The sequence below is a fragment of the Patagioenas fasciata genome, chromosome 4 (genome assembly GCF_037038585.1).
Source record: "Patagioenas fasciata isolate bPatFas1 chromosome 4, bPatFas1.hap1, whole genome shotgun sequence".
Lineage (NCBI taxonomy): Eukaryota > Metazoa > Chordata > Aves > Columbiformes > Columbidae > Patagioenas > Patagioenas fasciata.
In genome coordinates, this window is record NC_092523.1 from 7,711,438 (window position 1) to 7,737,313 (window position 25,876).

The following is a 25,876-nucleotide window of genomic DNA, read 5'->3' on the forward strand; positions in this document are numbered from 1 at the left end:
GCTTCAAAGCAAGGATCAAGGCTGTTCTTCCAACACCCATATTACTTATGTATTTACATTTTATGTGTTTACAGGTACATACATTTTTATTTTCAGCAAAGAAAGCTTCAACAGGCTTGATAAATTTCACCAATAAAATCTTGTACATTAAAGGATCTTCGTATGCCAAACTTCATTAAGTCATACTTTATTCCTTCTTCATTTTTGATATCCTGTAAGAAAGCATCTAGTTCCTTTTGCAACTGTCTTCTTCCAGAAACTGTGACTAAAAATAAGGAAAACTGGTAAAATTTACAACTTTCTTTTGCTTGAAGTAACTGTGATGATGGCAATGGATGGTTTGGTTAGATCCAAATCCGATTTCTGCAGAACACAGCCAGGAGAGTAAGGACCTAAATCCATAGAATCTGTGCAGTAACAGCAGCAGTCTTTTAAATCTGACTTGTAATACAAGTTTATGGCAAGCAGCTAAAGTTCTTGTGACCCATTAGTCTTTGAATCATTTTATTTTTCTAGTCTTTTGAAGAGCTTCAGTTCACCGCTGTCTCCACAGCCAGTTTTTGTTGTTACTGGGGTCTTTTTTTTCAGTAAGAGCATCCCATCATGAGCTCTTTACTCATTTTATTGAAGGGTATTTCTTGTAAATCATCTCGTGGAAAACCTCTATTTAATATTTTTAAACCATCCTTAGGAAGAATCTCTTTTGCCCTGAGGACACATCACTGGAGTCAGAAAAAAGAGCTCCAGAGTTACAGCTACACCCAGAGTCCCACACACTGCATTCTCCTATGGGGTCCACATTACAGAAACCACAGTACAGCCATTCACTGATATATTTTTAATCATTTATATTTTTTTACTTTCTGGCTTTCTTGTAGCTTTTACTTCTGTGACATCACTTCTTTATGTGAAAAGCCAGGGAGGAAAGGAGAAGCAGAACCAATCTGCCAGAAACCTTGGGAAGGATTTTTCACATTGAGACAAGAGTTTGCAACCTTTTCTTCTATACAGTTCCTGATGTTGAAACGTATCACCCCGCCTCCCTCCCGGACTTGTGAGTTATGTCTCTTTGGACTGTGCATCTGTACACCTCCTAGCACAGCCAGTTCTAACAGATTTAGGGATGTTAACAAACAGATTAAATGATGTGTTGTCTTTAGGAACTCATTTTTTAATGCCTGGGGAAAAAAAGGGGGCTTTTAGGCTGTCATGTTAAATTTTACCTACAGAGTAACCTGAAACAAAAAGCCTACTTGTAAACTTACTATATTTTTGCTGTGCAAAGGGAAGAAAGCCCAGGATAGGTGCCATAGGAAGTACTTTACACCGTCTTTACTTGGAGAACTGCTCCTGTGCTTACTCCTCTTTCTACCTGCATTCTTGCTGACAAAGGCATTTGTCAGACACGTTTATTCCCATGTGATAAAAGCCTGAATAGCTGCGGTTGCAAGGAAATGTTAAAAGTCTGTAAATACCAAGTGTGGTTCCCATCACACATAAAAGAAAACAAACTCAGCTCTATCTGGAAAATATCTGTCTCGCTGAGCTCGAAAAAGGAACATCATGTCACAATGATTCACTGTTACATGCTGATTTTGAGTGAATACACGGAGAGTGCACAAGCAAAACCCTATTATTTACGTACCGTAGCACTGAAAAGGCGAGGGGCAGGCTCTGCTATTAAGACCCACGTACAGTGCCCCAGGACCTACACAGGGCGCTGTGGTCCACGCGCCGTCCGCATGCTTTCCATTACACTTAGTGTGGGGCCCAGCATGTCCCCCAGCTATTTCATCATATCTTGCCATTACTAAGTTCCCCGAGCCAACAACCTCGTTTTGGCTTTTGGTTGTTTGTTTTGTGTTTTTTTTTTTTTCCTACTCTTTGTGATACGACATGAACTTTCCTTGTTTGGTTTATGTTCCAAGAGACAAATGATGGGGAAAACATTTCTGAAGCTCTTTCATTTGTCAATGACAAACACAGAGATTTATATGAAACACCAGCAAAATGGAAATATTGACTCTGATCTTTCAGTTCAGATGAAAAGTGCTACCTAGGTGAAAAGTATCATTATTGTTATGAATCAACTGCACACAAGTCACAGGCGTAACAAAGTAAATGTTTATTACTGGTAACCTTTTCAATAATCATATTTTCCAACGACGACTCTTTAGTTAATGATCAAACTCTACCCTGAGGTTTCAAGGATTGTCCAAGTCAGTGTGGTGCCAGCTCAGATGGAAAATTGCTGAGAAATGGGTGCCTGACTCCCATAGGGACTTTGAAAAAAGACTCATCTTGCATTAATTGGAAGTGGGGAGGAAACAGAAATTCAATATAGTATCACAAGAGCATGAGAAAGAAAACGGCATATTGAGCAACTTTGAAGGAAAGGTTCTGTGTCACTGAAGGACAAATTATTGCAGAATCTTGTTATTTACTGGCATTGTACTTCACTCCACCGCCAGGAGACAGCACAAATTAAAAAGATGTCGTGCAATGTCTCGGATCTTTCCTTTCAGTTCTCCAGAGCACTTAGTGGCAAACTCCATTGAACCACACTCCTATCCCCAGCATTATTCAGCATCTGTAGAGAGGGAAGAGGAGGGACACACAGATCCCATGGGGATGGGATCAGAAGGACAGCATTACGCACTGCTGCTCAAGTTTCTCTGTGCCTCACATCACAATATCATTGTCTGTATTTTTCAGTATGTACCTGGAGGGAAGGCAGTTGAAACTGTTGACTGTAGAGAGGACCATCTCATTAGATGCGGATGAGATACCTTTCAAGGAAAACAAATACTTTGTACAGCATCACCTAATACTTAGGCATCTGTCCTCGGATTGTTAAGTATCTCTTCAGGCCTTCTGTGCTCCTTCTGCTTCTAAAAGTTCGTCAAATGACAGCATAAGACTCACTTATTTGCATCTAAAAGGGCACTGAATATTGTATGAAACCAGATATTGACCCACACTTAGTGACAGAAGGTGTTTTACTCCCACATATTATTTCCTGTCATATCTCTGTCCCTAACATGTTGGTTGAGGTCTTTTTAAAACAGTATAGAAAGCAACAGAAGTGACCACAGGCGCCACCTGAGTCTTTCATCCTCTGCACTTGCTCCCTGCAGTGCACAGAATAGACTGAATCTTGCCTTGACACAAAGTCCTCCCTGGGTTTTCCCCTAAAGAGCACTTCCCTTCCCACTAAGGGCTGTCCAAGGACATCTGCTCTTCTGTGGAAGCACCAGTGAATGGGGGCACCACTTCCTAGGCAGGGCTGGGAACTGTTCAAGGACTGTGCAATCTGGGAATGCACCCCAACAAGAACTCAAGCCGCAACACACCCACTAAAGCAACCACGTTTCTTCGAGTAGATGGAGGGTTGAGTGAGAGTATCTAGCATCTCTGTCTAGTTGTGAATACTTGGTGGGTCAGATACCACAAGGAACGAGGGTGCACAAACAAGCCCTGAGGCAGAGTCTTTCATCTGACTTAATAAATTAGAATAAAAAATGGTAGCCGTAAGCTCTTGGATAAGGGTCTGCACTTGAACTGCGCTTGCTTCTTGGTCAAAAATTCGGCTATGACAGTGAGCTCCAGGCTTTTTATTCAACTCCAAAGACCATTTGCACTTCTGAGAAGCATAAAAGGCCTGATAGATAGTGAAAATAAGCCCTGTAGTAGCAGTTCATAGACCACTGTAGAATTTTATGCAGTTTGAACTGCTTTTACTCATTTTCACAATGTCCAAAATAAAATACATCCTGAGTTCTTGTTCTGCATCCATATGTTACAAAAATATAAATTTATCAAAAAAAAATTAATGATTTGGTTTTCTCATCTTGCTGAGTTATTTCATAAGTCTCCACATTAAATTTGTGGTGGAGCAGTGGGCTGACAAGGATTGTGCCCAGTTTATGTCAGGAAACAGCTGGCTGCAAGACAGAATACTTCATGGAAACCTTTATAACTCTGCAGGTGCCAACCCTCACAATTAGTCTTGACCTTTCTCTTGCACATGGTTCCTCAGCATGTTCTAGGAAATACTACAGTTTTGCACAAGAAGAGCTGGAAAACCTAATGATGACCAACAGGCTTTTCCGAGTGTGGTTTTTGTCACACTTCTTTCATTTCATGATCATTTGTTTCCTCCTGTTTTAAGTTGTTCTTGTTGAACTTCTAATTTTCCCCCTTAGAAGGAACCTGCAGTGGAAGTGGTCTGGTGCTGGAGAGTGGAAAGAGACAATGATGTGAAGCAACTTCTTGAGACCAACAGACTGCAATTAAAGGAGAAAATCATGAGTTACTACAGAACCCCAATCCTAGCATTTTAATTATGGTAGAAAGATGCTTCCATTGCTGAAATACAAAGACCAGGTAAATACCAATGCTTTTGCAACAGACCTCTGTTTTGTCTTTAAAAAAACCACTTGGTTAGGTTGAAGGCAGGTGTTAGTCAAAGAAAATTGTCCTCCCTTCCAAGTTCAGTATAAGATTTTGACATAGCTTTTGACTTACAGGTTACAACAAGCTGGCAGAGATGCAATGTGATGAAAGGGTGGCAGCCCTGGAAAACCAGAGAGCTGGATTTGTTGTGACAACTACATGATTTCCATTTTATTAACCCTGCTGTAATGACACCAAGGTGGAAAATGCTGAACTTGACCTTGCTCAGAGCATGTGAAATCCCCAGTGCTCGTGGGCTGCTGCAGCCCATGGAAAGGAGACTGTTACAGACTTACAAGGAGACTGTAACCATGCCGGAAACCCCAAATGGCCTCATTTAGATAAGGGAGAGCTTTCAGCTGGAAAATAAACCCTGTGAGTATGAACGTGGGGCATTTGTGAATCACCCTACACATAGTGATCTGGGACCCTAAAGGGGCACGCAACCCCCATATTTCCAGTATGAAAGAGGTCTCTGGAAAGATGTCTGGTGTAAGAAAACAAATTTGGTTGGTGAGAAAGAAGTGGAAAAATCAAAGCTAAGTTTTATTTTTATTTATTTTCATTAGTAATTATCAGAAGTCTCAAGAAACCTCAAACCACTGTGTTTTATTTTAACTGCATCTCCTGGTACATACTGACTACAGGGAGCATTTTCTAAGCAGTTTCCAAAAGTTTGTCCATACATTTATATACAATATACCAATATGCTGTAATAAGGAGAAACTGGGAGCTAAGTTTGAAAGATGAGACTGAGGAGTTGAGATCTCACATTTGTAACAATGTGACTGGATTTGGTTTAAAAAAAAAAAAAAAATCTGTTTATTTTGCAAATAGTTCTTATTTCTAGAGCCAAAAAAGGATTGTAAAAGAATTAGATTAGTAACCAGGAGTCCAAACAAGCTTATGCAGCTTTATTTTACTGCTTGTGTTGATGACACTCTCCTTTGTTTTCATCCAGTAGTGGGAAGCGCTTTATCATCTTCTGGTTTGGAAAAAGACCGAAGCAGCTAATGTAAAAAAAGTATATTCTCCAGTAGCTGCAGCATGATTAATTTTCCACCCCACGAGATCACTGTGGGTTTGAAAGCACCCTAGAGCTTTATTTGCTGCATTATAGTCATCAAGGATCATAAAGCATCTTCTTCCTTCCGCACCGCTAGCACTTCAGAGAGCCAGTATGGTTGAGTGGAATGAACAAAGCATTGAAAATGAGGAAATTCCTATTATAAACCTAAAACAGCTTGTGACTTGCCTTTGGCCTTGTTTAAGTAAGGCTGGACTCAGTTCTCTGAAGCAACGCAGTCCTCTACTCCAGCTGAAGAAATTCTAAACTCTAGTCCATGTGACACCCAGGCATTGATATCTGCATTATAAAATGGGGATAATGATGCCAGTGTTGTTTCATCAGGCACTTTGGGGTTTATTGGTGAAGAGCAGAAGGTAAAAAATTTTAATTAAGTTCTGTAAATCATTTTCAAAAGAGAAATTACTCGTTATAGTTACTCCATGTCATTTTCCCCAGATAAGCACGTGGAGGAAATGCTGCACATTACATTTTCCTGTTGCTGTACAGAAAGTTGACTGAGGGACTTCTCCCTTTTCCACATCATTAGGACAGTCCAATCCCAGCAGTAGTGAATAATAAAAACGGGGTTTAGGCAGTCCCCCCCACCCCCCTGCAGCAGTAACCCTGCGTACCTGAGAGGTACGGGGGATGCTTTAGGGGCTATGGTGGTATTTGGAGGTACCCAAACCCCCCAAATAATAGTACACCTGATCAATGTAAAAGTTCATAAGCTTACCCAAAAGCAGTTCAGCTTTTCCATCAGTCTGCAGTTCTTCCTTTCTGATGGGGGTAAAGGCAGTAGGACAAATGGAAACGTGGGACAGAGAGGGACAGCCTGAGGCAGGATAGGTAGGACCATGGATGTGACCTTTGGTAGTGCCACCATGGAAATAAGCCAGAGAAAAGAGCATGTGTCCAGATGGCATCACCATGATGATACTGCTCTTCAATGGCATCAAAGAATGATCCTTAGAGAAACAGTTCCTATGGGGTGATGTGTAGGAGGGGGAACATTGGGGAGAACTATGTACGGGGTCTATACGCAGAGCTACTGTTTGGTGGATCCTTGCAACTTTCTTAAGTATTTAGAGTGTTGCACAGTTTGGAGCAGGACAACAGATTTACTGTGCTCCACCACTGTGGACAGGCACACCGAAAACAGCAGGACTACTCACAGAAAAATTAGGCAAGACTTTTCAATGTCAACATCCCAGTATTGACCTGGGCCAGCTTTCCCATAGTTCACAGAATCACAGAATGTTGTGCTAGAAAGAAACATTTATAAAAATATATTCAGGACATGACCTTCATTGCTTTTAAGAAAATGTGTTTCTCTTTAGCATCTTCTTGTTCTGCATCCACAAGTTAATTATACTGTAGACATTCTGTCAGGTGACACCTAAAAAAAAGTGTACAGATCTTCATGTTTTTCAGGGTGATTTTGTTTAAAAAAAAAATTGAAAGCATGTCATATGAAGCGAAGGTTCATCTGCATCTTTTTAAAATACCATAATACTGATTTTTTTCCCCTTTTATTTTTACTCACATAATTTTTCCCATCCTGTCCTTGCAGCCCCCTGCTTCTCCACATGAATCTTCTAGATGCCAGCAAAGATCTGTTTGGCCATGTGACTTTCAGTGAAAAAGCAAAATAAAAACCAGCAGTGCATGGAATATAAACCAGAATATTAGCAATGAAAACTTCTGAGGTATATTTCTCCCAGTGTACTTTTATATCAGAAATATTGAGGTAAATGTAGCATTAATCTTCATTTCACATAGTGGGTACATCTTGTTCATGGCTTGTAGTTGCGTAGCTTCCTGCTCTACAAAGTCATCCCTTCAATTTACTTTTTCCTCACTTTGTTCAGTTTCTGAGGTGATGAATTTAACACCTGGGATCGTTTTCCTCATACCTCTTGTTGTTCTCTTAAGGATATCAATGCGAGCCACAACCTGTGAGTGTTTATGTTCAGTGTCACCCCGACACCACCAGCTGAAGACAGCATAGCATCATTTAAATAGATTAATTTTCTTGAGATGGGCCTTGCTACGAGTCTCTTTTTCCAGCTGGACAGAATAACCAGGTTGTCTCACCCCAGCCAACAGAGAGTTTAATCCTCAAATCCTCAATCTTCCATAAATCTGTCTGCAGAGGGCCACTGCTAGAAATTCTTTGTCGTTGATGTCATATCTTGTAAAATCTGTTGAGCCTACTTCAAGCATGTGTCTGCTTTGACTTTTCCTGAAGAACAGTGTCTCTCTGGGGGGAAAATCTGAACCGTAGCATTTATCTTTCCATGGATGCAGATAGGCAGTTGTGAAAGTCTCTTTCTCGTGGGGATATTTTCCAATGAGTCAGACTTGCTTTCTCTGGATTGACAAGTTCTGACAGCAAAGTATTAATACTATCTTGCAGTATTAGTCAACCGGACTCCAACTGAGAGCTGAATAAAAAGACAGACCTCCATCCTGAAGCTGATGCCCAGGCAAAGCTCCCATTGAAGAAAAACAGGACCTTTTCCTGAGTAACCAAGGGGGATTAAGAGGAGTAAGCAGGATTTCAGATGCCTTTGAGTGCTTAGGAACTGACAGTTGGGCCCACAAAGTTTCTACATTAAATAACCCTAAAACATTTGGGTTTAAAATCTATGACAAGAAGCAGCACAAATCCACTTCTTTCGATAATCCTCAGCGGTCAAAAATTGATACTTCATTCTGCTTCATAATCAAAAGCAGTTCACAACATAAAGTTTGTAAAAAGAAAAAAATCCGACACACCTCTTTCCTTACTTGTATCATTGCAGCACAATCCAGATAAATGAAACAGCTGAGCTAAAAGCTATATAAGCAGCATTTCCTTCAGAGTGGAATTTGAAGAGGAAAAAACAAGAAATTAATTGCTAATGTCTTCTTGTTCTAAATAATTTCTTTATTTCGTATGAAACTTCTCTCTGACAACTTTTAGCATCTCGTTGCCATATAATCTTTTTTGTTTCAGATGCAGGAAAACATAGTGTCAGACTATTCAAAAAAGTAATTGTTAGAATCACAAAATCTCCATTAAATATTACAGCTCTTGCTTCTCATTAGAAGTACTGGAGCTTCATTAAAGAAAATCAACACATGAATTCTTCACATCTGAGGGCAACTTTATTCTTCCCAAAAGAATGAGGGGGGGGGGGAAGGGGGGAGGGGAGGAGGTAAAAAGAGAATGAAAAAGAGGGAGAAAACTAGCAAACTTGATTGGAACAATTTAATCACACCTGAGCTCATTTCTTTGAGTCCACTCAAAAAATAATCACATCAGTTATGCTGCCTTTAGACTTGGCATTGCTGCCGTAAGAGAATTATGGTCTCAGGTGCCAAGAGCAAGAAGTGAAGTTCAAATACTCACCAGCCGGCCAAGAGATGTCAACAGCCCCAATGATTAGCTGCAAGAAGCACCTCAGTGGGAGGACATCAGGGGATCACACCGGGGGAAAGGGCCACCTGCCATCCAGAAGTGCCTTCCTGCCAACTTCAGAGGGCCGTGGAGCAGGTTCCAAATCCGTTGTGTGGATCAGCAGGTGGTGGTTGTGCTCCTTCCTTCACATATTCAGAAAGCAAGTGGATGGTTGAGTAGAGAGTTGCAACAGCTCACTAAAAGCTGTGGATATCAGAGATTCACAGCCAGAATTATGATGTGGAAGTGATCCTTCCTTTGCACAGTGACCAACCAACACTCGAATTTATGTACTTATACAGTCCCCTTTCCTCCTGCACATGGACATCTCCTGGTCTTGTAATGTTTAACTGTACAGCACTTCTCTCCATTTCTGCACAGATTTTCCTTGGGCAACCGAGCCAGAGAGATTAAAGGTTGCACGGGGGAAGGGGAGGGAGGACTCTTCAGTACCCAAGCACTGTTATTGGGTCTTCAGAACCGCCCAGATCCAGGAGACACACAAGGACCTGGGTTGAAATGCTTGTAAATTCTCCTTGCATGCCTAATGCAGCGTGCGGTGCCTAACACCTTCCCAAAATGTGGCTCTGAATGATTTCTGTCAGCTTGGTGAAGCGGAGAGTGTCAGAGCAAGAAATCTCAAGTCTTGTACTGGCACTGACCATCAGCTTTCCTTCCTTCCTTCCTTCCTTCCTTCCTTCCTTCCTTCCTTCCTTCCTTCCTTCCTTCCTTCCTTCCTTCCTTCCTTCCTTCCTTCCTTCCTTCCTTCTTCCCTTCTTCCTTTCCTTCTTTCCTTCTTTCTTTCCTTCTTTCTTTCTCTGTTTTCCTTCCTTCCTCCCTTCATCCTTTCTTTCCTTTTTTCTCTATGACCTTGAAATAATGTAGATAGTCCAAGTAAAACAGAACCATATCTTTTGCTGGAAGAGGAGCAAAAGAATGGAAATTGACTCAATATGTTCTGTAACAACTCACAGTTGAGATCTGTGGAAGCTGAAAACAGACAAATTCAGACCAAAAATAAAGCTATGGCTTTTTTTTTTTCTTTTTTCAACAGTGAAGATGATTAATCACTGGCACAGCTTAAAGATGCCTGCAAGATTTTCCATCACCAGCAACTTATAAATCAACGTTGGATGGCTTTTAGAAAGAAATGCTCAAGTTCAAGTAAAAATTAATTCAGGGAAGACCTATGACCTCTGATACATGGGATCAGATGGTCACGGTACTCTTTTTTAGCTTTGCAATCTATTAATTAGATCTTTCTACTCCCTTCTCTAGGATCATCCTTTCAATTCTATTCTTCTCAGTATCAGAGGTAATTAATTCTTGAGTTCCTGTAGATTTTTCTTCTCAGGCACCCAGACAGGAGGCAGGTCTATTAAAAATACCATTAACCCCCACAAAGCTCATTTAGCTGCTGTCATTTCTCATGTGCAGGACATCTGCTCATCAGATGCCAGCACAACGTCTAAAGGGAGACCCCAAATCCTAGAGCAGGAACACAAGTCCTGGAAAATCCTTGTGGGTATTGGGGCATCACCCACATTGTGGGGCACGTTTGCAGTGGCAATGACAACCAAATGTGGCTGTAGCCCATTCTCAAGCTCAAATTCAAATAAATCTGCGAATTATGTGTGGTTTGAATTTCAAAGTGTTCTTAAAGAATCCAGGTTGAGCATGGATGGTAATTTATTCATAGAGCCCCCACAAATTAGCCACAAGCCAATCCACTTTAGCTCAGTATGCTTGAATGTGATCATCACTTAAACATTGAACTTTAGCATAATTCTCACTGACTGTCCCCAGTAATCACAGATTTATACACTCCGGGTTTTTGCAAGAGACTAGCAAAGATTTGGTTGTCCTTTAGCGAAAAGGTTTTTTCTTCCAATCAGGTTTTCATGGCTCAGTAATATTTGCCTTGTGTGTTTTTGCGTGTTTGTTTTGTTGTTGGTTTTGTTTGTTTGTGGTTTTTGTGGTTGTTTTGTTGTTGTAGTTGGTTGGTTTGGGTTTGTTTTGTTTTTTCTCAAGAAGCAATATTTTAATTTGCAAATGCCATTATTCAGCATTCATAGCCAGTTCACCATAAGTTTACATTTGAGACACCTTTTCCATTTGGGTGCACACAGATACCCCATTCTTCCTAAAGTGCCTCTACATTTCATTGCAGGAGTAACTAAAGGGTAGTAGAGAAACACCCAAGTCGGCAATGAACTAACTTCTTCAGACTTTGTTAGTACCTTGGGGCGGCAGCATGGGCTTCAGTGCACACAAATTTCTCCTGCACTGTGACTGTGATCTACGAAAACATTTATTCAGAGATAAGACTAAACTGATAATTTTGCGTGCATTACTCAGTCCCTGGGACAGGCAAGTGGTTTAAATGGTTTGATATTTGGGTAAATAAGCAATTTAAAGAGACAGCAGCAATTGTAAGTGTTACCCTCATTTACATTTACATTGTTATTTATAATGTTATCCTATTTGCAGGGATAGTTTTTACAAACAGTGAAGTAATAATACACTTTTTTGTGTGACCTCGAAAATGCGTCTTTTTACAGAAACTCAAACCTACAGCAGGTCATGAGGCCAGAAAGTAAATTAAAATCCTCTCCCTGCGTGAAAAATACTAGACAAAGTATTTTATATAATATTATTGCACTACTGCTGGTTGCTTTGCATCAGAGAGAGATGGTAAGTGCTGCCAGGTCAAAATCCCTCCAGCATGGCAAGATTCATCTCACTTAACTGTATCTATCTACAGCGTGAGCACCCGTATCAAAGCCAGTCACCTTCTGTACCTTTTATGTCACTACACAATTTGAAGACGGAGTTCATCTGCCTTATTTTAGATGTCTGCTGTAGTGCGAGATGAATCACAACCTTAGAAGTGTCCCCTTCTCCCCACTGGCTCTAAAACAACTTTTAAAGGTGGCTCAGCTGTGTACATCTGCACTGCAGACCTTTCCTGTTGATCAGCCTGTGTGGCTGCTGTCTCCAGCAATTGCCATTTGAACAGGCTGAGAGGATGTGTGCCAAAATATCATTATTGAATAGCATTAATAAAATGATGCAGGCAGCTAGTGTCACTTACGGAGCAGATGTTTAAGTGCTGCAAAAGCGCCTTGACTTTCTGAAGGGTGGTTGTAGGTGGCCTAGAGATAAATGAAGCCATTTTTTATGCAGATACCTGTTTCCATGCATCGAAGTATGGCAAGCACTGGGTTAAACGCTGAGCTTGGAAGAATGGCCAGTCCTACAGAAGAACTGCAAAGTAGCTCCCGAGTAAAAGTGTTGTATTCACGGAGATGTGAGTGCACACTGGGTACATGTATTAATAATAAGTCATCATTTCAACTTGGACTAAATTAAGATTGTAAAAGAGATATCTCCCTTCTTGCTGATTCAAATAACTGATTTATCAGTTGATTACTAACCAATCAATTACTGTGAGAAGGAGGAACACAAAAAACTTCAGCGACTTGCCTTTGATTTTTTTATGCTATGAGTAGCTTTGAAAACTTTCCTCAGAGTGTTTATTTAATCATTGAAACTGCTGCTTTTTTTGCACAGGTAGGGAACCAGAGAATTTCAGTGTTCTTTTTACTGGGCAATTATCTTTTTCCCATGTTTCCTGAACTTGTATCTACTTCAGTATAACAATCTACCATGATAAACTGTTTTCCCAGCTTATAAAACTCCCATTCTTCAAAGCTAATAGCAGCTGTTTCATAGCTGTCATACCATATAACATGGGGAAGGTCACTCCCTGTAGCAGATTTGTAAGCTGAATTACAGAATTTGATCTGCTGCCAGTTTCTAAAAGCAGAGATACCACATTATGGTGAACTGTGGTGTCCTGAGTTTAATGTATTTCTTATTAAAATCAATGGAAAGTTTATTTCGATGAGTGTTGGATTGAGTCCTAATTACATGTCGACAAATGCTTTCCGTATGCCAGTTCTGGTGTTAGAACTGCTGTTGATTAGATGTCCTTATAATGTACTTTTCAATCCTGTACCCAGTGAAACAATTAATTTCTATTGTCAAAATTAAATTTAATTAAAACTAATTTCACTATTGAACACTAGTTAATTCACACTGATATTTAATTAGATAGCAGTCTCACTTCCATTTCTACCAGAACAATCTTCCACGTGTTCTAAAACTGTAAAATCACTGGTACAGTATTTACACTAATGACCAGTTCTGTCAAATTGCTTTACAGACACAACAGGATTCTAGCAATCCTGATTACAGTTCTCTTGGTTTAAGTATGAAATACATTACCGTTTTCTAAGTCATATTTCTTCCCTTGTCAATAATAGTAAAGGTTCTTAAAAATTTTGGACCGGACTACAGGTACATGATCATGTTTCATTAGAACTTGGATTTACTTCTCACCAAAACAAGCATGCATCTTCTTTCAGGTTTTGTGGTAAGAGAGATGAAGACCTAAAATAAATAAACACATGAAATAAAAAGGAAAATCAAGGATTTTAGATCATGATGACTCTCTCATGTTACTGTGGAAAATGGTCACTTGATAACCGAACCCTATATTGGGCTGAAACTTACTAATAAATTCTTTTTTATACATATTTCATGTTCTACTATGAAACTGGTCCCATGCATTAATGTGTGTGCATGCATGCGTGTGTGTGTATGTGTTTCCCAGTAATTTTTCTTAACAGCTGTTTTTTGATGGTCGATATATATATTTTTTTTTTCCCCCTCAATGAAACATTGTTCTCTCTTTTTCATTTTTGTCTCTCTGCATTTAATTTGTCTTCTGGGTTGGGGGCCACTGCTGGCTGAGGATCTGTCCTCCTTGGAACTGAGACGCAGCTATTTCTATTCCTCAGCTCCTGCTGTGCCAGAGGATTTATTTATGTGTGGTTGTTTGTTTCAGGGCGCTGGATTCGACTCCTAGAGGAGCAGTTTGGGAGGTAAGGAATGCTGGGAACAGCTTTGTGTCAGCTCTGTTGAGCTCCAGAGCATGGTTTCCAAAGTCTTCCTTTTACCTGACTCTCAGATTTTCCAGGACTAGCTGCCAATGACATGGGACACCACTACTTTAGGAGATGTTCTTGCTTTGCCCAATTCATAGTAATCTTTCAGGTGCTTCCTCTCATGTTCCTCCCTTGACTTTACACTGAGCAAAGGATAAAGGTGTCTCTGCAAAATTTCACTCAAAGCTGAAATAACGCTACACAATCCATTGAATTATGAGAAGAGCAACAAGACTGGTGAAGAGACTTGAACACAAGATCTATGGGGAGAGGCTGAGGGAGCTGGGCTTGTTTAGTCTGGAGAAGAGGAGGCGTAGAGGTGAGCTCATCATTCTCTAGAACTACCTGAAGGGAAGTTATAGCCAGGTGGGGATTGGTCTCTTCTCCCAGGCAGTCAGCAATAGGACAAGGGGGCATGGGCTTAAACTCTGCCAGGGGAAATTGAGGCTGGAGATTAGAAAGAAATTCTTTACAGAGAGAGTGGTCAGCATTGGAATGGCTGCCCAGGGAGGTGGTGGACTCACCGTCCCTGGAGGTTTTTAAACTGAGATTGGCCATGGCACTTAGTGCCATGATCTGGTCAATGGACTGGAGTTGGACCAAGGGTTGGACTTGATGATCTCTGAGGTCTTTTCCAACCCAGTTGATTCTGTGATCCTGTGTGATTCTGTGAAAAATAAGAAAATTTAAGGCTACAAATTAAGACTGTTTGATTCAAAAAGCAGTCAGAATAACTCCAAAACCAGCTACTTGTGACTTTAAAATTATTTCACCATCCATACTTTCTGGAGGAAATAAGTTGTGAATTCAGCTACCGTAAGGAACTACAGGGTGGGCACAGCAAGAATGAAACCCATGATGATCGTAATGGATAATAATACGTACAAATGAATCGGCAGTTGTCAATTGAGCACAGTAATCTAACATCAGAGACCCACAGCACCCAAGGGGGCAGTCCCACTGAAAAAATATACGTGAATAACACTGTAAGGAAAAAAAATATTATGACGTAAACTGTAGTCCGTAGAGAATTTCAGTTCTCTGGCATTCTTGGTAAAGGAAACCAGAGTGTTGCTCCAAGTGTTTAATAAAGCCAGCTAGTATGATCAAATGTAACATCTAATGCCTCCTTTCTACAGTTTTAAATCTTTTCTGGTTGGAAAACAAACAGTATAATCTAGTAACCTTTTTCCTTTCCTAGGGACAACGATCCCACATCACTAATGTTATTTCAATGCATTTCGCAGTAGATACATTTTGTTTCACAAAGAAATTAACATTTAGCTGTTTTTCTGATGGTATTATCAACAGCATTGCTAATACACCAAGTGAGTTGGAGTGAAGAATGACTGTAAGATAAGGCATGCATAGCATAAACTAAATTAAACAAAGCAAAAAAGATTACATATGGGTCTAAGTAATGTTATTCTTCTTCTTAATCCTCGAATAGAGTCACTAAATTACACTTCCAGATTTAGTTATGATATTTACAAATGACTTAACTGTTCATTTAAAGAGGGGAAACTGGCTAGAAATGGGGGCAAGCTCATAATTTAAGGTCACAGTGGTGCCAGCAGAGAGCAAATGCTTATTACTAGGGTATTTTTGGTCATGGAGAGTTCTCTTTTTTTAAGAACAAATCCCAGAAAAGCATATTTTTATTACATCTTCCAAATCTGGCATTCAGGCTTTATATAAATATACAAGACAGAGAACTTTTGTTTTTAAAATGCTAGGAACTAGAGGCACAGCTGAGATTTGTTGAAGAATGTTTCCTTTGAAATCATTTGTATGAGCAACCCAAAACCTAAAATCTATATAAAAAAAATTTGTAAAGAAAGAAGAATGAACGGGAAAATATTGTATGCAACACATGGCATCTTGCTGGAAGCTACATAAAATTTCTTGTTTCTTCTTCCCCTAAACATAGCACCTCTAAATATAAAAACAAAAAAAAGTTCAAAATAAGGTTACTGGTTTTGTTTCTTTATAACTGAAAACAGAAGGTACATTTTTTTAAGATTGTATCATTTTTGAGTTCAGTTGCCTGATTGCTCTCAGAAATGCTCTCTCATCTTTTGATATCCATCGTGCTTTAATACTGTTTTTTTTTCTCTAGAGTACCTTTCATCTAACATCTGTCTCCTTTTTCTTGGTAGAGAACCACAGTGCAGACCCAGGCTTTGGAATAAGTGCAAAGGAATAGAGTCCCAAAAAGCTCAGATGTAGTACTGTGATTTAGGAGCTAAATAAAGGAGCTAAATAAAGGCTGTGTCATACAGTGAACACTCAAACAACTTTGGAGAGCAGCTCAAGTCTAAAGAGCTCAGGTTAGTCTAATAGTAGTTTTATTTTAGCAAGGATTTGGTGGGTAAAGAAAGGAAAATGGCAGCAGCAACTGATGCCGAGAGTGTTAAGCTCTGCAGATATGAACTACGATGATTTGAACCCAGGTTTTGGGAATATCTCTCCACCATATGTACTTTGCCAAAGAGATACTGACTACCACTGACCACAGGAAATTATGTTCTTATATTTATATGCTTGTAAAGATAAATGATCACATTGTGGTACCTGAAATCAGAGCCAAACAGATCCTTGCAGTTCGGTGGGAGATTGCCTAGATGTCAGCAAGGGCAGAGGATCCTGAAGCCTTTTTTCTTACAGATCTTACTTGCAACAGTTACTCCCATAGGAAAAAAAAAATAGGGTCTCATGCTTCTGAGATTCATTTCCAACAATTCTTATCATCAGGTGGCTTAAAGATGAAAAAGTTTCATCCCAGTGAATCAACAGTGAAAGACATGACGATAAAGTTGGAAACAAGTCCCATAGAGAACAGAGAATCCAGTCTCCTCCCCTAACTTGTCATTTAGGATTTCCCCTGGCACCCAGCTGTGCTGGTCGAGAGCAAAATTCAGCAGAAGTTCACTTCCTGAGGGTTACTTTTCAGGATCATCCTCCACAAGTAACGTGGTAAGCTGAGCCTGCTTTGTCTGTCTCTGAAACTCTACTCTGAACCATCTCTCTCCTCCTTTTCCAAAGTGAAAAGACTCCCTTCTCACTGTTTTTTTTATTTTTTTCATTCAGAATTCTGTTTTTAAAAATCTCTTATTTCTAATAAGTATGCTTGTGACAATGCCTCAGTCTGCTTCTGCATTTGGTGGGATAAAGTCCATACACAAAACCCTCCCCTATGCATGTCTTGTGGAGGTCACAATCTTAATGATGTTCCTGAAATTAATCCTTCTAGAATGCATACAAACTTCTGACAATTATGATACTTTTGAAAATGCCATAAAAAAAAAAAAAAATCTGGATCTGGAATTTGGAGAGCTCTGTCTAAAAACTTTTCACACCTCTCCCTCCAGGCTGGTTAGCACTGGCTGCTCACACCTCGCCCAGATCGAAGGGTTGGAACTTCTTGCCTCCCACCACTATTTTTGCTGCCAGAGCAAAGTATGTGGTGCCCCAGTTGCCATGCCACAGAGCTTGGGGGTCTCTTGAGAGCAGCAGGTTATTCTTTTCAGGCCAATAGAGAAAGTTTTGTAGCTGGTAGGCAAGCACTCAGCTCTAATGCCCCAAATCTCATAACCAGAAGCACTTTTCTCTCTGTTCCATAGAAGATGCTGTCCTTGTTCAGCTCATTGCAACCTAATGAAATCATAAACACAGGAAGGATAAGCTTTCCCTGGTGTTTAGGACTGATCTCAAGATCACCAAGGGCTACGAAGTTGGTAAAGGGTTTGAAGTGGAAGCCATATGAGTGGCTAAAGACACTTGGTTTGTTCAGTCTGCAGAAGAGGAGACTGAGAGGAGACCTCAGCATGGTCACAGCTTCCTCACAAGCGGAGGAGGGACAGGCACCGAACTCTTCAGTGACCAATGACAGAACCTGAGGGAATGGCAGGAAGATGTGCCAGGGGAGGTTTAGGTTGGACATGAGGAAAAGGTTCTTCACCCGGAGGTGCTGGACACTGGAACAGGCTCCCCAGGGAGGTGTCACAGCCCCAAGCCTGATGGTGTTCAAGAAGAGACTGCACAACGTCCTCAGACACACGGTGTGAACTGTGGGGTTGTCACATGCAGGGACAGGAGTTGGACTCGATGATCCTTGTGGGTCCCTTCCAGCTCAGGACATTCTGTGATTCAGTCATTATGTGATTCAAGTCCAGATCTGCTTAATAGTTACTGAACAACCCTGATGCCCTTTCCAGTCAAGTCCAGTTTGGCTGAACTTCTGGCATGCAGAGGAGCCATCTCCATCCTCTTCCAGCCCCCTCTTTCTGCATTGCATCTGGGTCTGGAGCATCGCCTGCCCCACAGCGATCACAAAATCCCCTGTTTTTCGCTTTGAAGTCTTCCTTACCCTTCTCTGCCACCCACAAAAAGAGCAGAGCAATGACTAGAAGAGGTCTGGAAAGGGCAGGTTTTACATGTAAATACAAGAAACAACAAGCCTGTTCCATAGGTTACACAATACAGTAGAGGGAATGGTATCTGGTGTTTCAAACTGGTCAAAGGTACAGAATTAGTACTTAAATTATTCTTTCTGAAAAATCACTGAAAAAAAATTATAACAGAGGGTTCCCCCAAACTACCGTTTTGAAAAGGAGACGAAGAGGTCTGGGCTTCTCCTTAGCTAACAGCATTTTCATATGTATTGAAAAAGTGAGTGTCTAAACAAATGATGCCAACCAAGCACTGAGGTGTTTCTGGAATCACATTGTTTCTACGAAGAAGATTGCAGCCTCAAAGCCGGACAGTAAAAACCAAAAAGGCTGGTCTCCAAGTCTGTGTGCACACTTCATTTTTTGGTGGCTTTGCTCTGGAGGAAATTTTTGTATGCATGACCTCCTGGCTCCCAAACAGAAGCAATTCGCTTAGCTCACTGCATTACGGAGTGAAGAAGTGACTCAAAGTGCTTGAGGTCTTTCCCAAAGGCATCGCATGACCTTGGGCAATTCCCTTCAAAACTATTTGAAGATCCAATATTAAACAGCAACGTCCACATTTAGTAAAATAAATAAGATGCTTTTACGGTAGCAGCTGGCAGACATCCTCACCTTCCAATGAAAATCCAAAGACCTTTTTAATGAAGTGTGCTGGAGCCACAAGCCTGATTCTGCTTCCAAAAAAAAAGCATGCCTTGTTAGATGCCAGTATAGCCTTTCAAGTGCCCAAATTCAGAATCATGAGGTTGCTTTTCTTGGTACTTCTATTTTACCCTGTAAAATGATGAGATTACTTTTACCCACCAGGCACAAAATTTTGAGGTTAACTTGGGTGTTTGGAAACCTGTAAAACTTTAGGCTGAAGAGCTCCACCAAGGCTTACAGCTCTGTAATAATTACACCTATTAAAATATATGCAGGATGTTTCAAAAAGATGAACCCAATTTCCATAGCACAGCAATTACAGATTGGATCAGGTTTTTTTTAAACACCCTGTATCATGCTTATGAATTTGAGTGTATAGTGTGTCTACAAACAATCAAGCAGAAAGGAGAAATGGAAATTCTGGAAATGGGAAGGACATCAATACATAGACAATGGTTTAGCTCCATAGTTCTTTTGCTGTTGGCTCCTGATCTGCTTAGTTTCTTAAGCAGAGAAGTTACGGTGTCCTAAAGATTATGAGTCACATTTCTGTGGCCATATTCCTGCAGCTGTCACTTCTTAAGGATGCTCATTGCCAAGCCATCACAAACTGAAATGAAATTACAGACTGACAGAAGAAAAATAAGAAATGCGAATGTGTCGATCTTGAGGAAACTCAGTCAAGACCGTGACATGGACAGTTGCAAACCAGAGAGAGTTTTGCTCAAAATAACATACCTACTGCATTTCAAACTCTAAATTTCTGTTAATTTGTACTGGAAAAATTTCTGGTCCTTACGTTTTGTTATATGTCTCATTACATTTGGGAGGCTGTCTCAATTTATTAGTAATAGTAGAAATTTGTGTTAGTGGTCTACTGTGCTGTTCTGCCCACAAAGAGGTCAGGTCTTCATCTTTTAATAGCCTCATGTTTTTCCTTTTTTGTCTCAACAAACCCGTTGCAAACTCAACCTACACACAATAACAAAGGAACATGATATCTAGTGGGAAGAGGTCCATTTGTTCATCCATTTTGCAGTCTCACCTACTTCAATATGAAGCTGTAGATACGCTCGTGTTATCTCTTAACAGTGGTAGCATATTTGTGCTGAACCAACTCTTCTCAGTTTTCCCTTTTCTCTGTGTGTTTAATCCTAGTATTCTGACCTCACTATCAACAAAACAGTTCTTTTCCAATGAGACAATTACTACATTTAATGTGACCAAAACTAATGAATATTTCCACATACAGTTTTAAGATCTTGGTTCCGTCTCCTTGATGTAACCTTGAGTCTGAATTTCCATGGTTTATATTATTCAGTTTGGATATAAAACCCCTATAATTTCTTTCCTGTTTAGTACCTTCTGTATGTTCTCAGAATTAATCCCATCTTAGTGAAGCTTTTTGTCTTAAAATGTGTACAAATAAATCACTATATTCTTGGATAATGGAAATTGTCAGTAATTAAATTCAATTTGATAGGGTATGAGTGAAATTTCTCTGAGTAGTTATCAACAGTATCTTGATTTTAGGTTTGGCTTTATCATTATATCTCCTACATTTACAGCTGCCTGTACTTTCCTTTAGCAGTTGTCCATTTTTCATTTTGCAGATTGTTTTCTGCAGGCTTGTGAATATATGGGTATTTGACAGTGATTTTTATAACCTGTAATCAGAACTGAAAATTATAGTGATCCCATTTGTGTTATTATAGCTAAAGAATGTGTCGGATTTTCCATTTGAAACTTTTTACTGTAAAGAATCTGCAACTGGTCTGTCTTTACTGCCAAATATTTCTGCAAAATTTTCAATAAAAGTAAAAGTTATTTATTAATTTGAAATTTTTCTCAGGAGTTCTGGCAGTTGGTGTGAGGAGATGGTCTCTCTTGAAATTCAAAGAAACAAATCCCTAATTTCCTGCTTCTTTATTCAGTAACCACATTTTAGCTAGAAAAAAAAGCTAGATGCGTCTCTTTTTAAGGACCTGTAGTATTAATGCAGTAGTGGATAGAGGGATTACGTGAGAATGACTGGAATTATTTCCTTCCACTGGAAACATAATAATGTTCCTTCAAGATAGCGCCAAGATTTTTCACCAGAGGAAGAAGAGAATGGAGAAGAGCATCAGCTCTCTCCTCTGATCACACAGCATTCTTTATTTTTAAACTTAGAATCATAGCATCATTTTGGTTGGAAGAGACCCTCAGGATCATCAAGTGCAACCATAACCTAACCTAACTCTAGCACTAAACCATGTCCCTAAGAAACTCATCTAAAACTTACTATCATCCAAAATAAAACAGATCTTCTCACATTGCACAACATCCTCTAGATGAAAGGACTGTCGATACGAAAATCAGAAAGTGTTCTGCTAGGGTTGGGAAGGCGATAGGTGGCAAACCCTAGGGAGAGACTGGGGTGAGACTGACCAGGAGACACACGCCAGCTGCTTCCTTGACATTTCCCACTGACTTGACTAAAAGCTCGGATCCTCACTCCGTGGCCCATTACCTGTTCAAATGTTACATGAAACACATCCTATATTCTCTTTCTGACTTCAGCAGGAGGAAAGAACTGTAGAAACAGTGGTCCTCTAGCTTCTTAGACCTATTGGTGAAATGACAGATGGTGCACACAAATCCATCCTAGAAAACAGTAGCCTGGGTAACTCTTGGCATCTGTCACCTCATCACTCAGATTTTAGCCTTTTTCAGCTTCCAGACCTTTGTTCTGCCTGAGGTAGCATAATCTAATTGCCTTCAAGTTCTAGCTGCCTGTTCTACCACCATCTCCTGTGGGACCTTGGGCAAAGAGTATAACCCAGATTTCCAGGGAAACTGGGAAATTATAGCACCCTCAGAGAGCTATGAGACAGGTCAGCATGCTCTGGTTTGGTGAGCTCACCCCAGAACTCTTTAGCCCTGACTAAATCCAGGCTTTGAGGATATCAGAGCTGGATCTCAAACAGAGAGGCAGCCAGCTACCCAAAAGCTTTGCCATGTCTTCACAATCTCCATACAAATGGGAGATTGTGACAGTTTGATTGCCTGACCTCGGTGCTGTGGAAATTGGTTATTGCTGTAGGAAGAAAGAGTAGTGTAAAAAAAGTACTGCAGGAAAAAGAGACTTCCATTTCATTCTGGTGATGCAGACCTCTTGGGTCTGTAAGTAAATCAGAAATATTGTGAGAATCGTCCTGGTTCTGAGGCGCTCTCTGCTTTCATTTCCACTAATGTATGGCGATTGTACAAAACAGAATGTTGTCTCCTGATATTTGGATAAGTCCAGTTCTGGTCCTGTTTAGTGAGAAAGATTTCTTGCTGAGCTGTTTGTTTTTTTTCCAGTTAGTTTGCATAAAATGCTGAGGAATAGCGCTCAGCTTTTGAGAAGAGCTCAGCTCTTGACATGCTTAGTTGATATAATTTATGTAAGTTTTAAAAAGGAAATCATAATTATGAATACGAGATATCACATGCCAGTTTTTCCACTACCAAATACGTCCTATTATCAGTATTTCCATTCACTCCCATTGACTATAACCAAAGGCAATGAGAATGAATACTGGACGCAGAGGCTCACCTTTGGTGGACTTTCTCCAGGCCTCACTACAACGTGTCTGACGTGAATGCATATGGAAAATCTATTGCCTTTGATGTAAAAGCTATGGTGGGGGGTTCCTCAGAAATGCAGACAGCAAAGCTGCCAGTAATGTGAATGAGAGTTAGAAGTAAAGAATCAGAACACTTCATAACCTCTCTCCTCTGTGTTCCTGGGTGATTCCCTGGCTGTCCTGTTAGACACTCGGCATCAAAGGTATGTGGCAGTGATTAGAAACAACCTTAAGCATTTGGATAAAAATTTGACAAGGCAAAAATCCCTGTCCTAAAGGGCACTGCTCTGTAAATCTTATTTCACACCTGCCTTCGCAGATGGCTTTGGGTGAGCTCACATTGCCTAAAACTCACCCATATGGCCAAGAGCCAGGTCTGGACTTTCTCCAATGAATAAGCCATGCTTTAGGCAGGGAAGAGGGCTCAGTGGTGGGCTGGCAGCACAACATGCATTGCTGAAAGCTGTGTGGCCAAAAAGTTGGTGATTTGAAGTTATCTCTACCCTACAAAGTCAGCACTGGCTCATTGGTTTCCCAGTTCATTCATTGAGTGAACTAAAAGCCCTGAACCCATTGCAGAGACCCACGGACAACATCGCTTTCCCTCCCTGGGCAAAGAGCTCACTCCTGAATACAGCATTGTGGTCACAGGAGTCAGTTTTGCGTGCAAACTTTACATTGGAAACCCTTGTGAATGTGACCCAAGCTAAACAGTGTTCATAAGCTTTTAGGGGTAGCATATTCCATATTTTCCCTGCAGTTTATTGGCAAATTAATTCTGATGCATTCACATTACATCATGAAGTGTAATGTAGAAATACTTCATGAAGGTTACCTTAATAGAGTGTGAAAACCTGATGAACAGTAATTCAGAAGGAACTGGTTGGTCCATCTCCTGTTTACCTGGAAACATTACTGCCTTTAAAAAGCCTTAAATATATTACTTGTTTTTATGGCTCAAAAACCTTTAATTTGAAGAATTTTATTACTCCCTTACAATACACATTGATTCTAAAAATGTTTTAAACTAAAACGGATCATTTACTGCCAACTGTGCTTCGGGCATATCATTGATTAGTCAAAGTGTGATAAAACAACCTTGTTTTTATTCATACTTTTAGAGAATAATAAAACCTGCATACTTGGAAATACTGAAGCAATACCTTGGCCCAGAGCTATTTAAGTATGAATTATTCAAGTCTAGTTTATTTTATTTTAAATTCATGAATCCACAGAAAGGTTTTTTAAAGTATATCAGTGAAACCATGTTTCTAATTATTAAAAGGGAGAGTGGATACAAATGCATCATATATGTAAAGGGGTCATTTTTTATTTGTCTTCTGTTGCAAGCCACTGTGAATCTCCTTTGAAATTAATTATTCAATATTTGCACTATATTTTAACTTGAGGCCCATTGAGAGAGAATACAGATACAGTTATTTTGTTCAAAAAAATTTTGCCAACTTATGCTCACATCTTGTAATACCAGAACTGCCTAAATATACCCATTTAGGGATTTCAGATCTAACTGTCTGGGAGCCCATTGCCTGGAACTGGTCTGGAGTGATCAGAGGAATTGCAGAAATAGAAATAATGATTTTGCATCTTCAGCAGAAAAGGCTTGTGCAACCCTGATAGGGTGTCTGTCTGGATATTACACTGCTGCGAATGGGACTTTTTCCCTAACTGCTACAAAATGTCATAGACAGAAATATCTTTTGTAAGTGGAAAAAAAAAAAAAAGAAGAAAAACAAACAAAAAAAATAATATGAATCCTACTTTGGCAATCCTTCCATCCTCTGTAACCTCACAATTCTTTCTGCATACACCATGGTCTGAACTGAGGCAGTGGAAAGAATGAGGCTGAAATAATTCTTTTTCCATCACTGAACTGCAGTAGAACCTCAGCAAATCACTTTACCTCAGTGAACCTCCAGTCCCTTCATCGCACAAGGCTTTGCTTTACTTGAACTGTAAACTCTTCAGGCTGGACAACACCTTTCTCTGTATTTGTATAGTACTCTGTGTAACTCTGTACTTGGTAAATATCAAATTAATAACGATTTTTTCTTACACAATCACAGAACTGGGAGTTGGAAGGTGCCCTGGACATCACTTAGCCCCAAAAAAACGGTTCAGAGCAGGTCCAGCTAGATCAGCCTACACAGGGACTCGTTGAGTTTTATGTATCTCCAGAAAGGGAGTTTGTAGAACCTCTCGAGGTCCCTGCTCCTGCGTGATCAACCTCAAGATTAAAACCTTTCTTCTTTTATCTTATCAGAACTTCTCCTGTTTCAGCTTGTGTCTGTTGCCACAGTTCTCCAAGAAGAGTCTGGCTTTGTCCTCTCTATACTCTCGATAAGGTTGCTGGACACAGCAGTAAGATCTCTCATTTGCTGTCTCTGTTTGTGCTCATACTACATGTTCTCCAGACCCTTGACCATCCTGGACTCCCCACTCACTCTGGTATGTCCATGCCTTTCTCTACCTGGGGATCCCAAAACTACACACTACTCCACATCCTACTTCACAGTAAGAGGATGCTTTCAAAATCTTCCAGTGTTTTAATTTTAAGTTTTCCCATCCTTCCAGGATATTTGTAATCAGAGCTGATTACGAATACCATAGTTGTGCACCAAGAATGCTGCTGTAAATATGTGTTGACCATACTCATAGATAAAATCCTAAGAATACACCAAGTCCTCAATAGCAGGACAGAGGAAACGGAAATTAAGACTTACTGTAAGAACGGAAAAGCAGCAGGTAGCAGGCAATGGCTTTAGATGCTCCTCATCTCTGTCAACTTGAAAGGAACATTTCCAGGCAGCCGTAGCAATAAGATGGTCCTGTAGGGTGGAAAACCAAAATCAAGGAGAGTTGACAGATGATACTCGAAAAATGAAAATTTTCTCTGCCACTAACCACAAAGTGCCACCATATACTATCCAGTCTTACAAATAATAACATTTCCGACAAAAAATATAAGATAGAATTTCATTAGCAGACTATGTGGAGCCTCAAATGGTCCTATGCTGAGATATGGAACACTCACAGTTCTTCCTAGGACTTAAGAAATTTTCAAACATTTCAAACATTTAGATAAATTTCTAAGTCTGAAAAATCCCAAGAAACTCAGGACAGAGCTTGCAACCATAAGACCGGCAAAGAAGCCGATCCCTTAACTT

General features: G+C 40.1%; 1 long non-coding RNA gene across 2 annotated transcripts in view; it reads left to right on the forward strand.

Annotated features, from left to right (window-relative positions):
* LOC139827964 (uncharacterized) overlaps positions 1-20,849 on the forward strand; it is a 44,903-nt gene extending 24,054 nt beyond the window's left edge. The window contains exons 2-8 of one of the 2 annotated variants that reach the window (XR_011739111.1): positions 879-1,054; positions 4,206-4,386; positions 4,530-4,830; positions 13,882-13,918; positions 16,141-16,311; positions 16,736-16,957; positions 17,605-20,849. This is a non-coding gene — a long non-coding RNA (uncharacterized lncRNA). The remainder of the gene's footprint in view (positions 1-878; positions 1,055-4,205; positions 4,387-4,529; positions 4,831-13,881; positions 13,919-16,140; positions 16,312-16,735; positions 16,958-17,604) is intronic. The other variant, XR_011739112.1, reaches the window with a different exon arrangement.
* Positions 20,850-25,876: the final 5,027 nt, after the last annotated feature.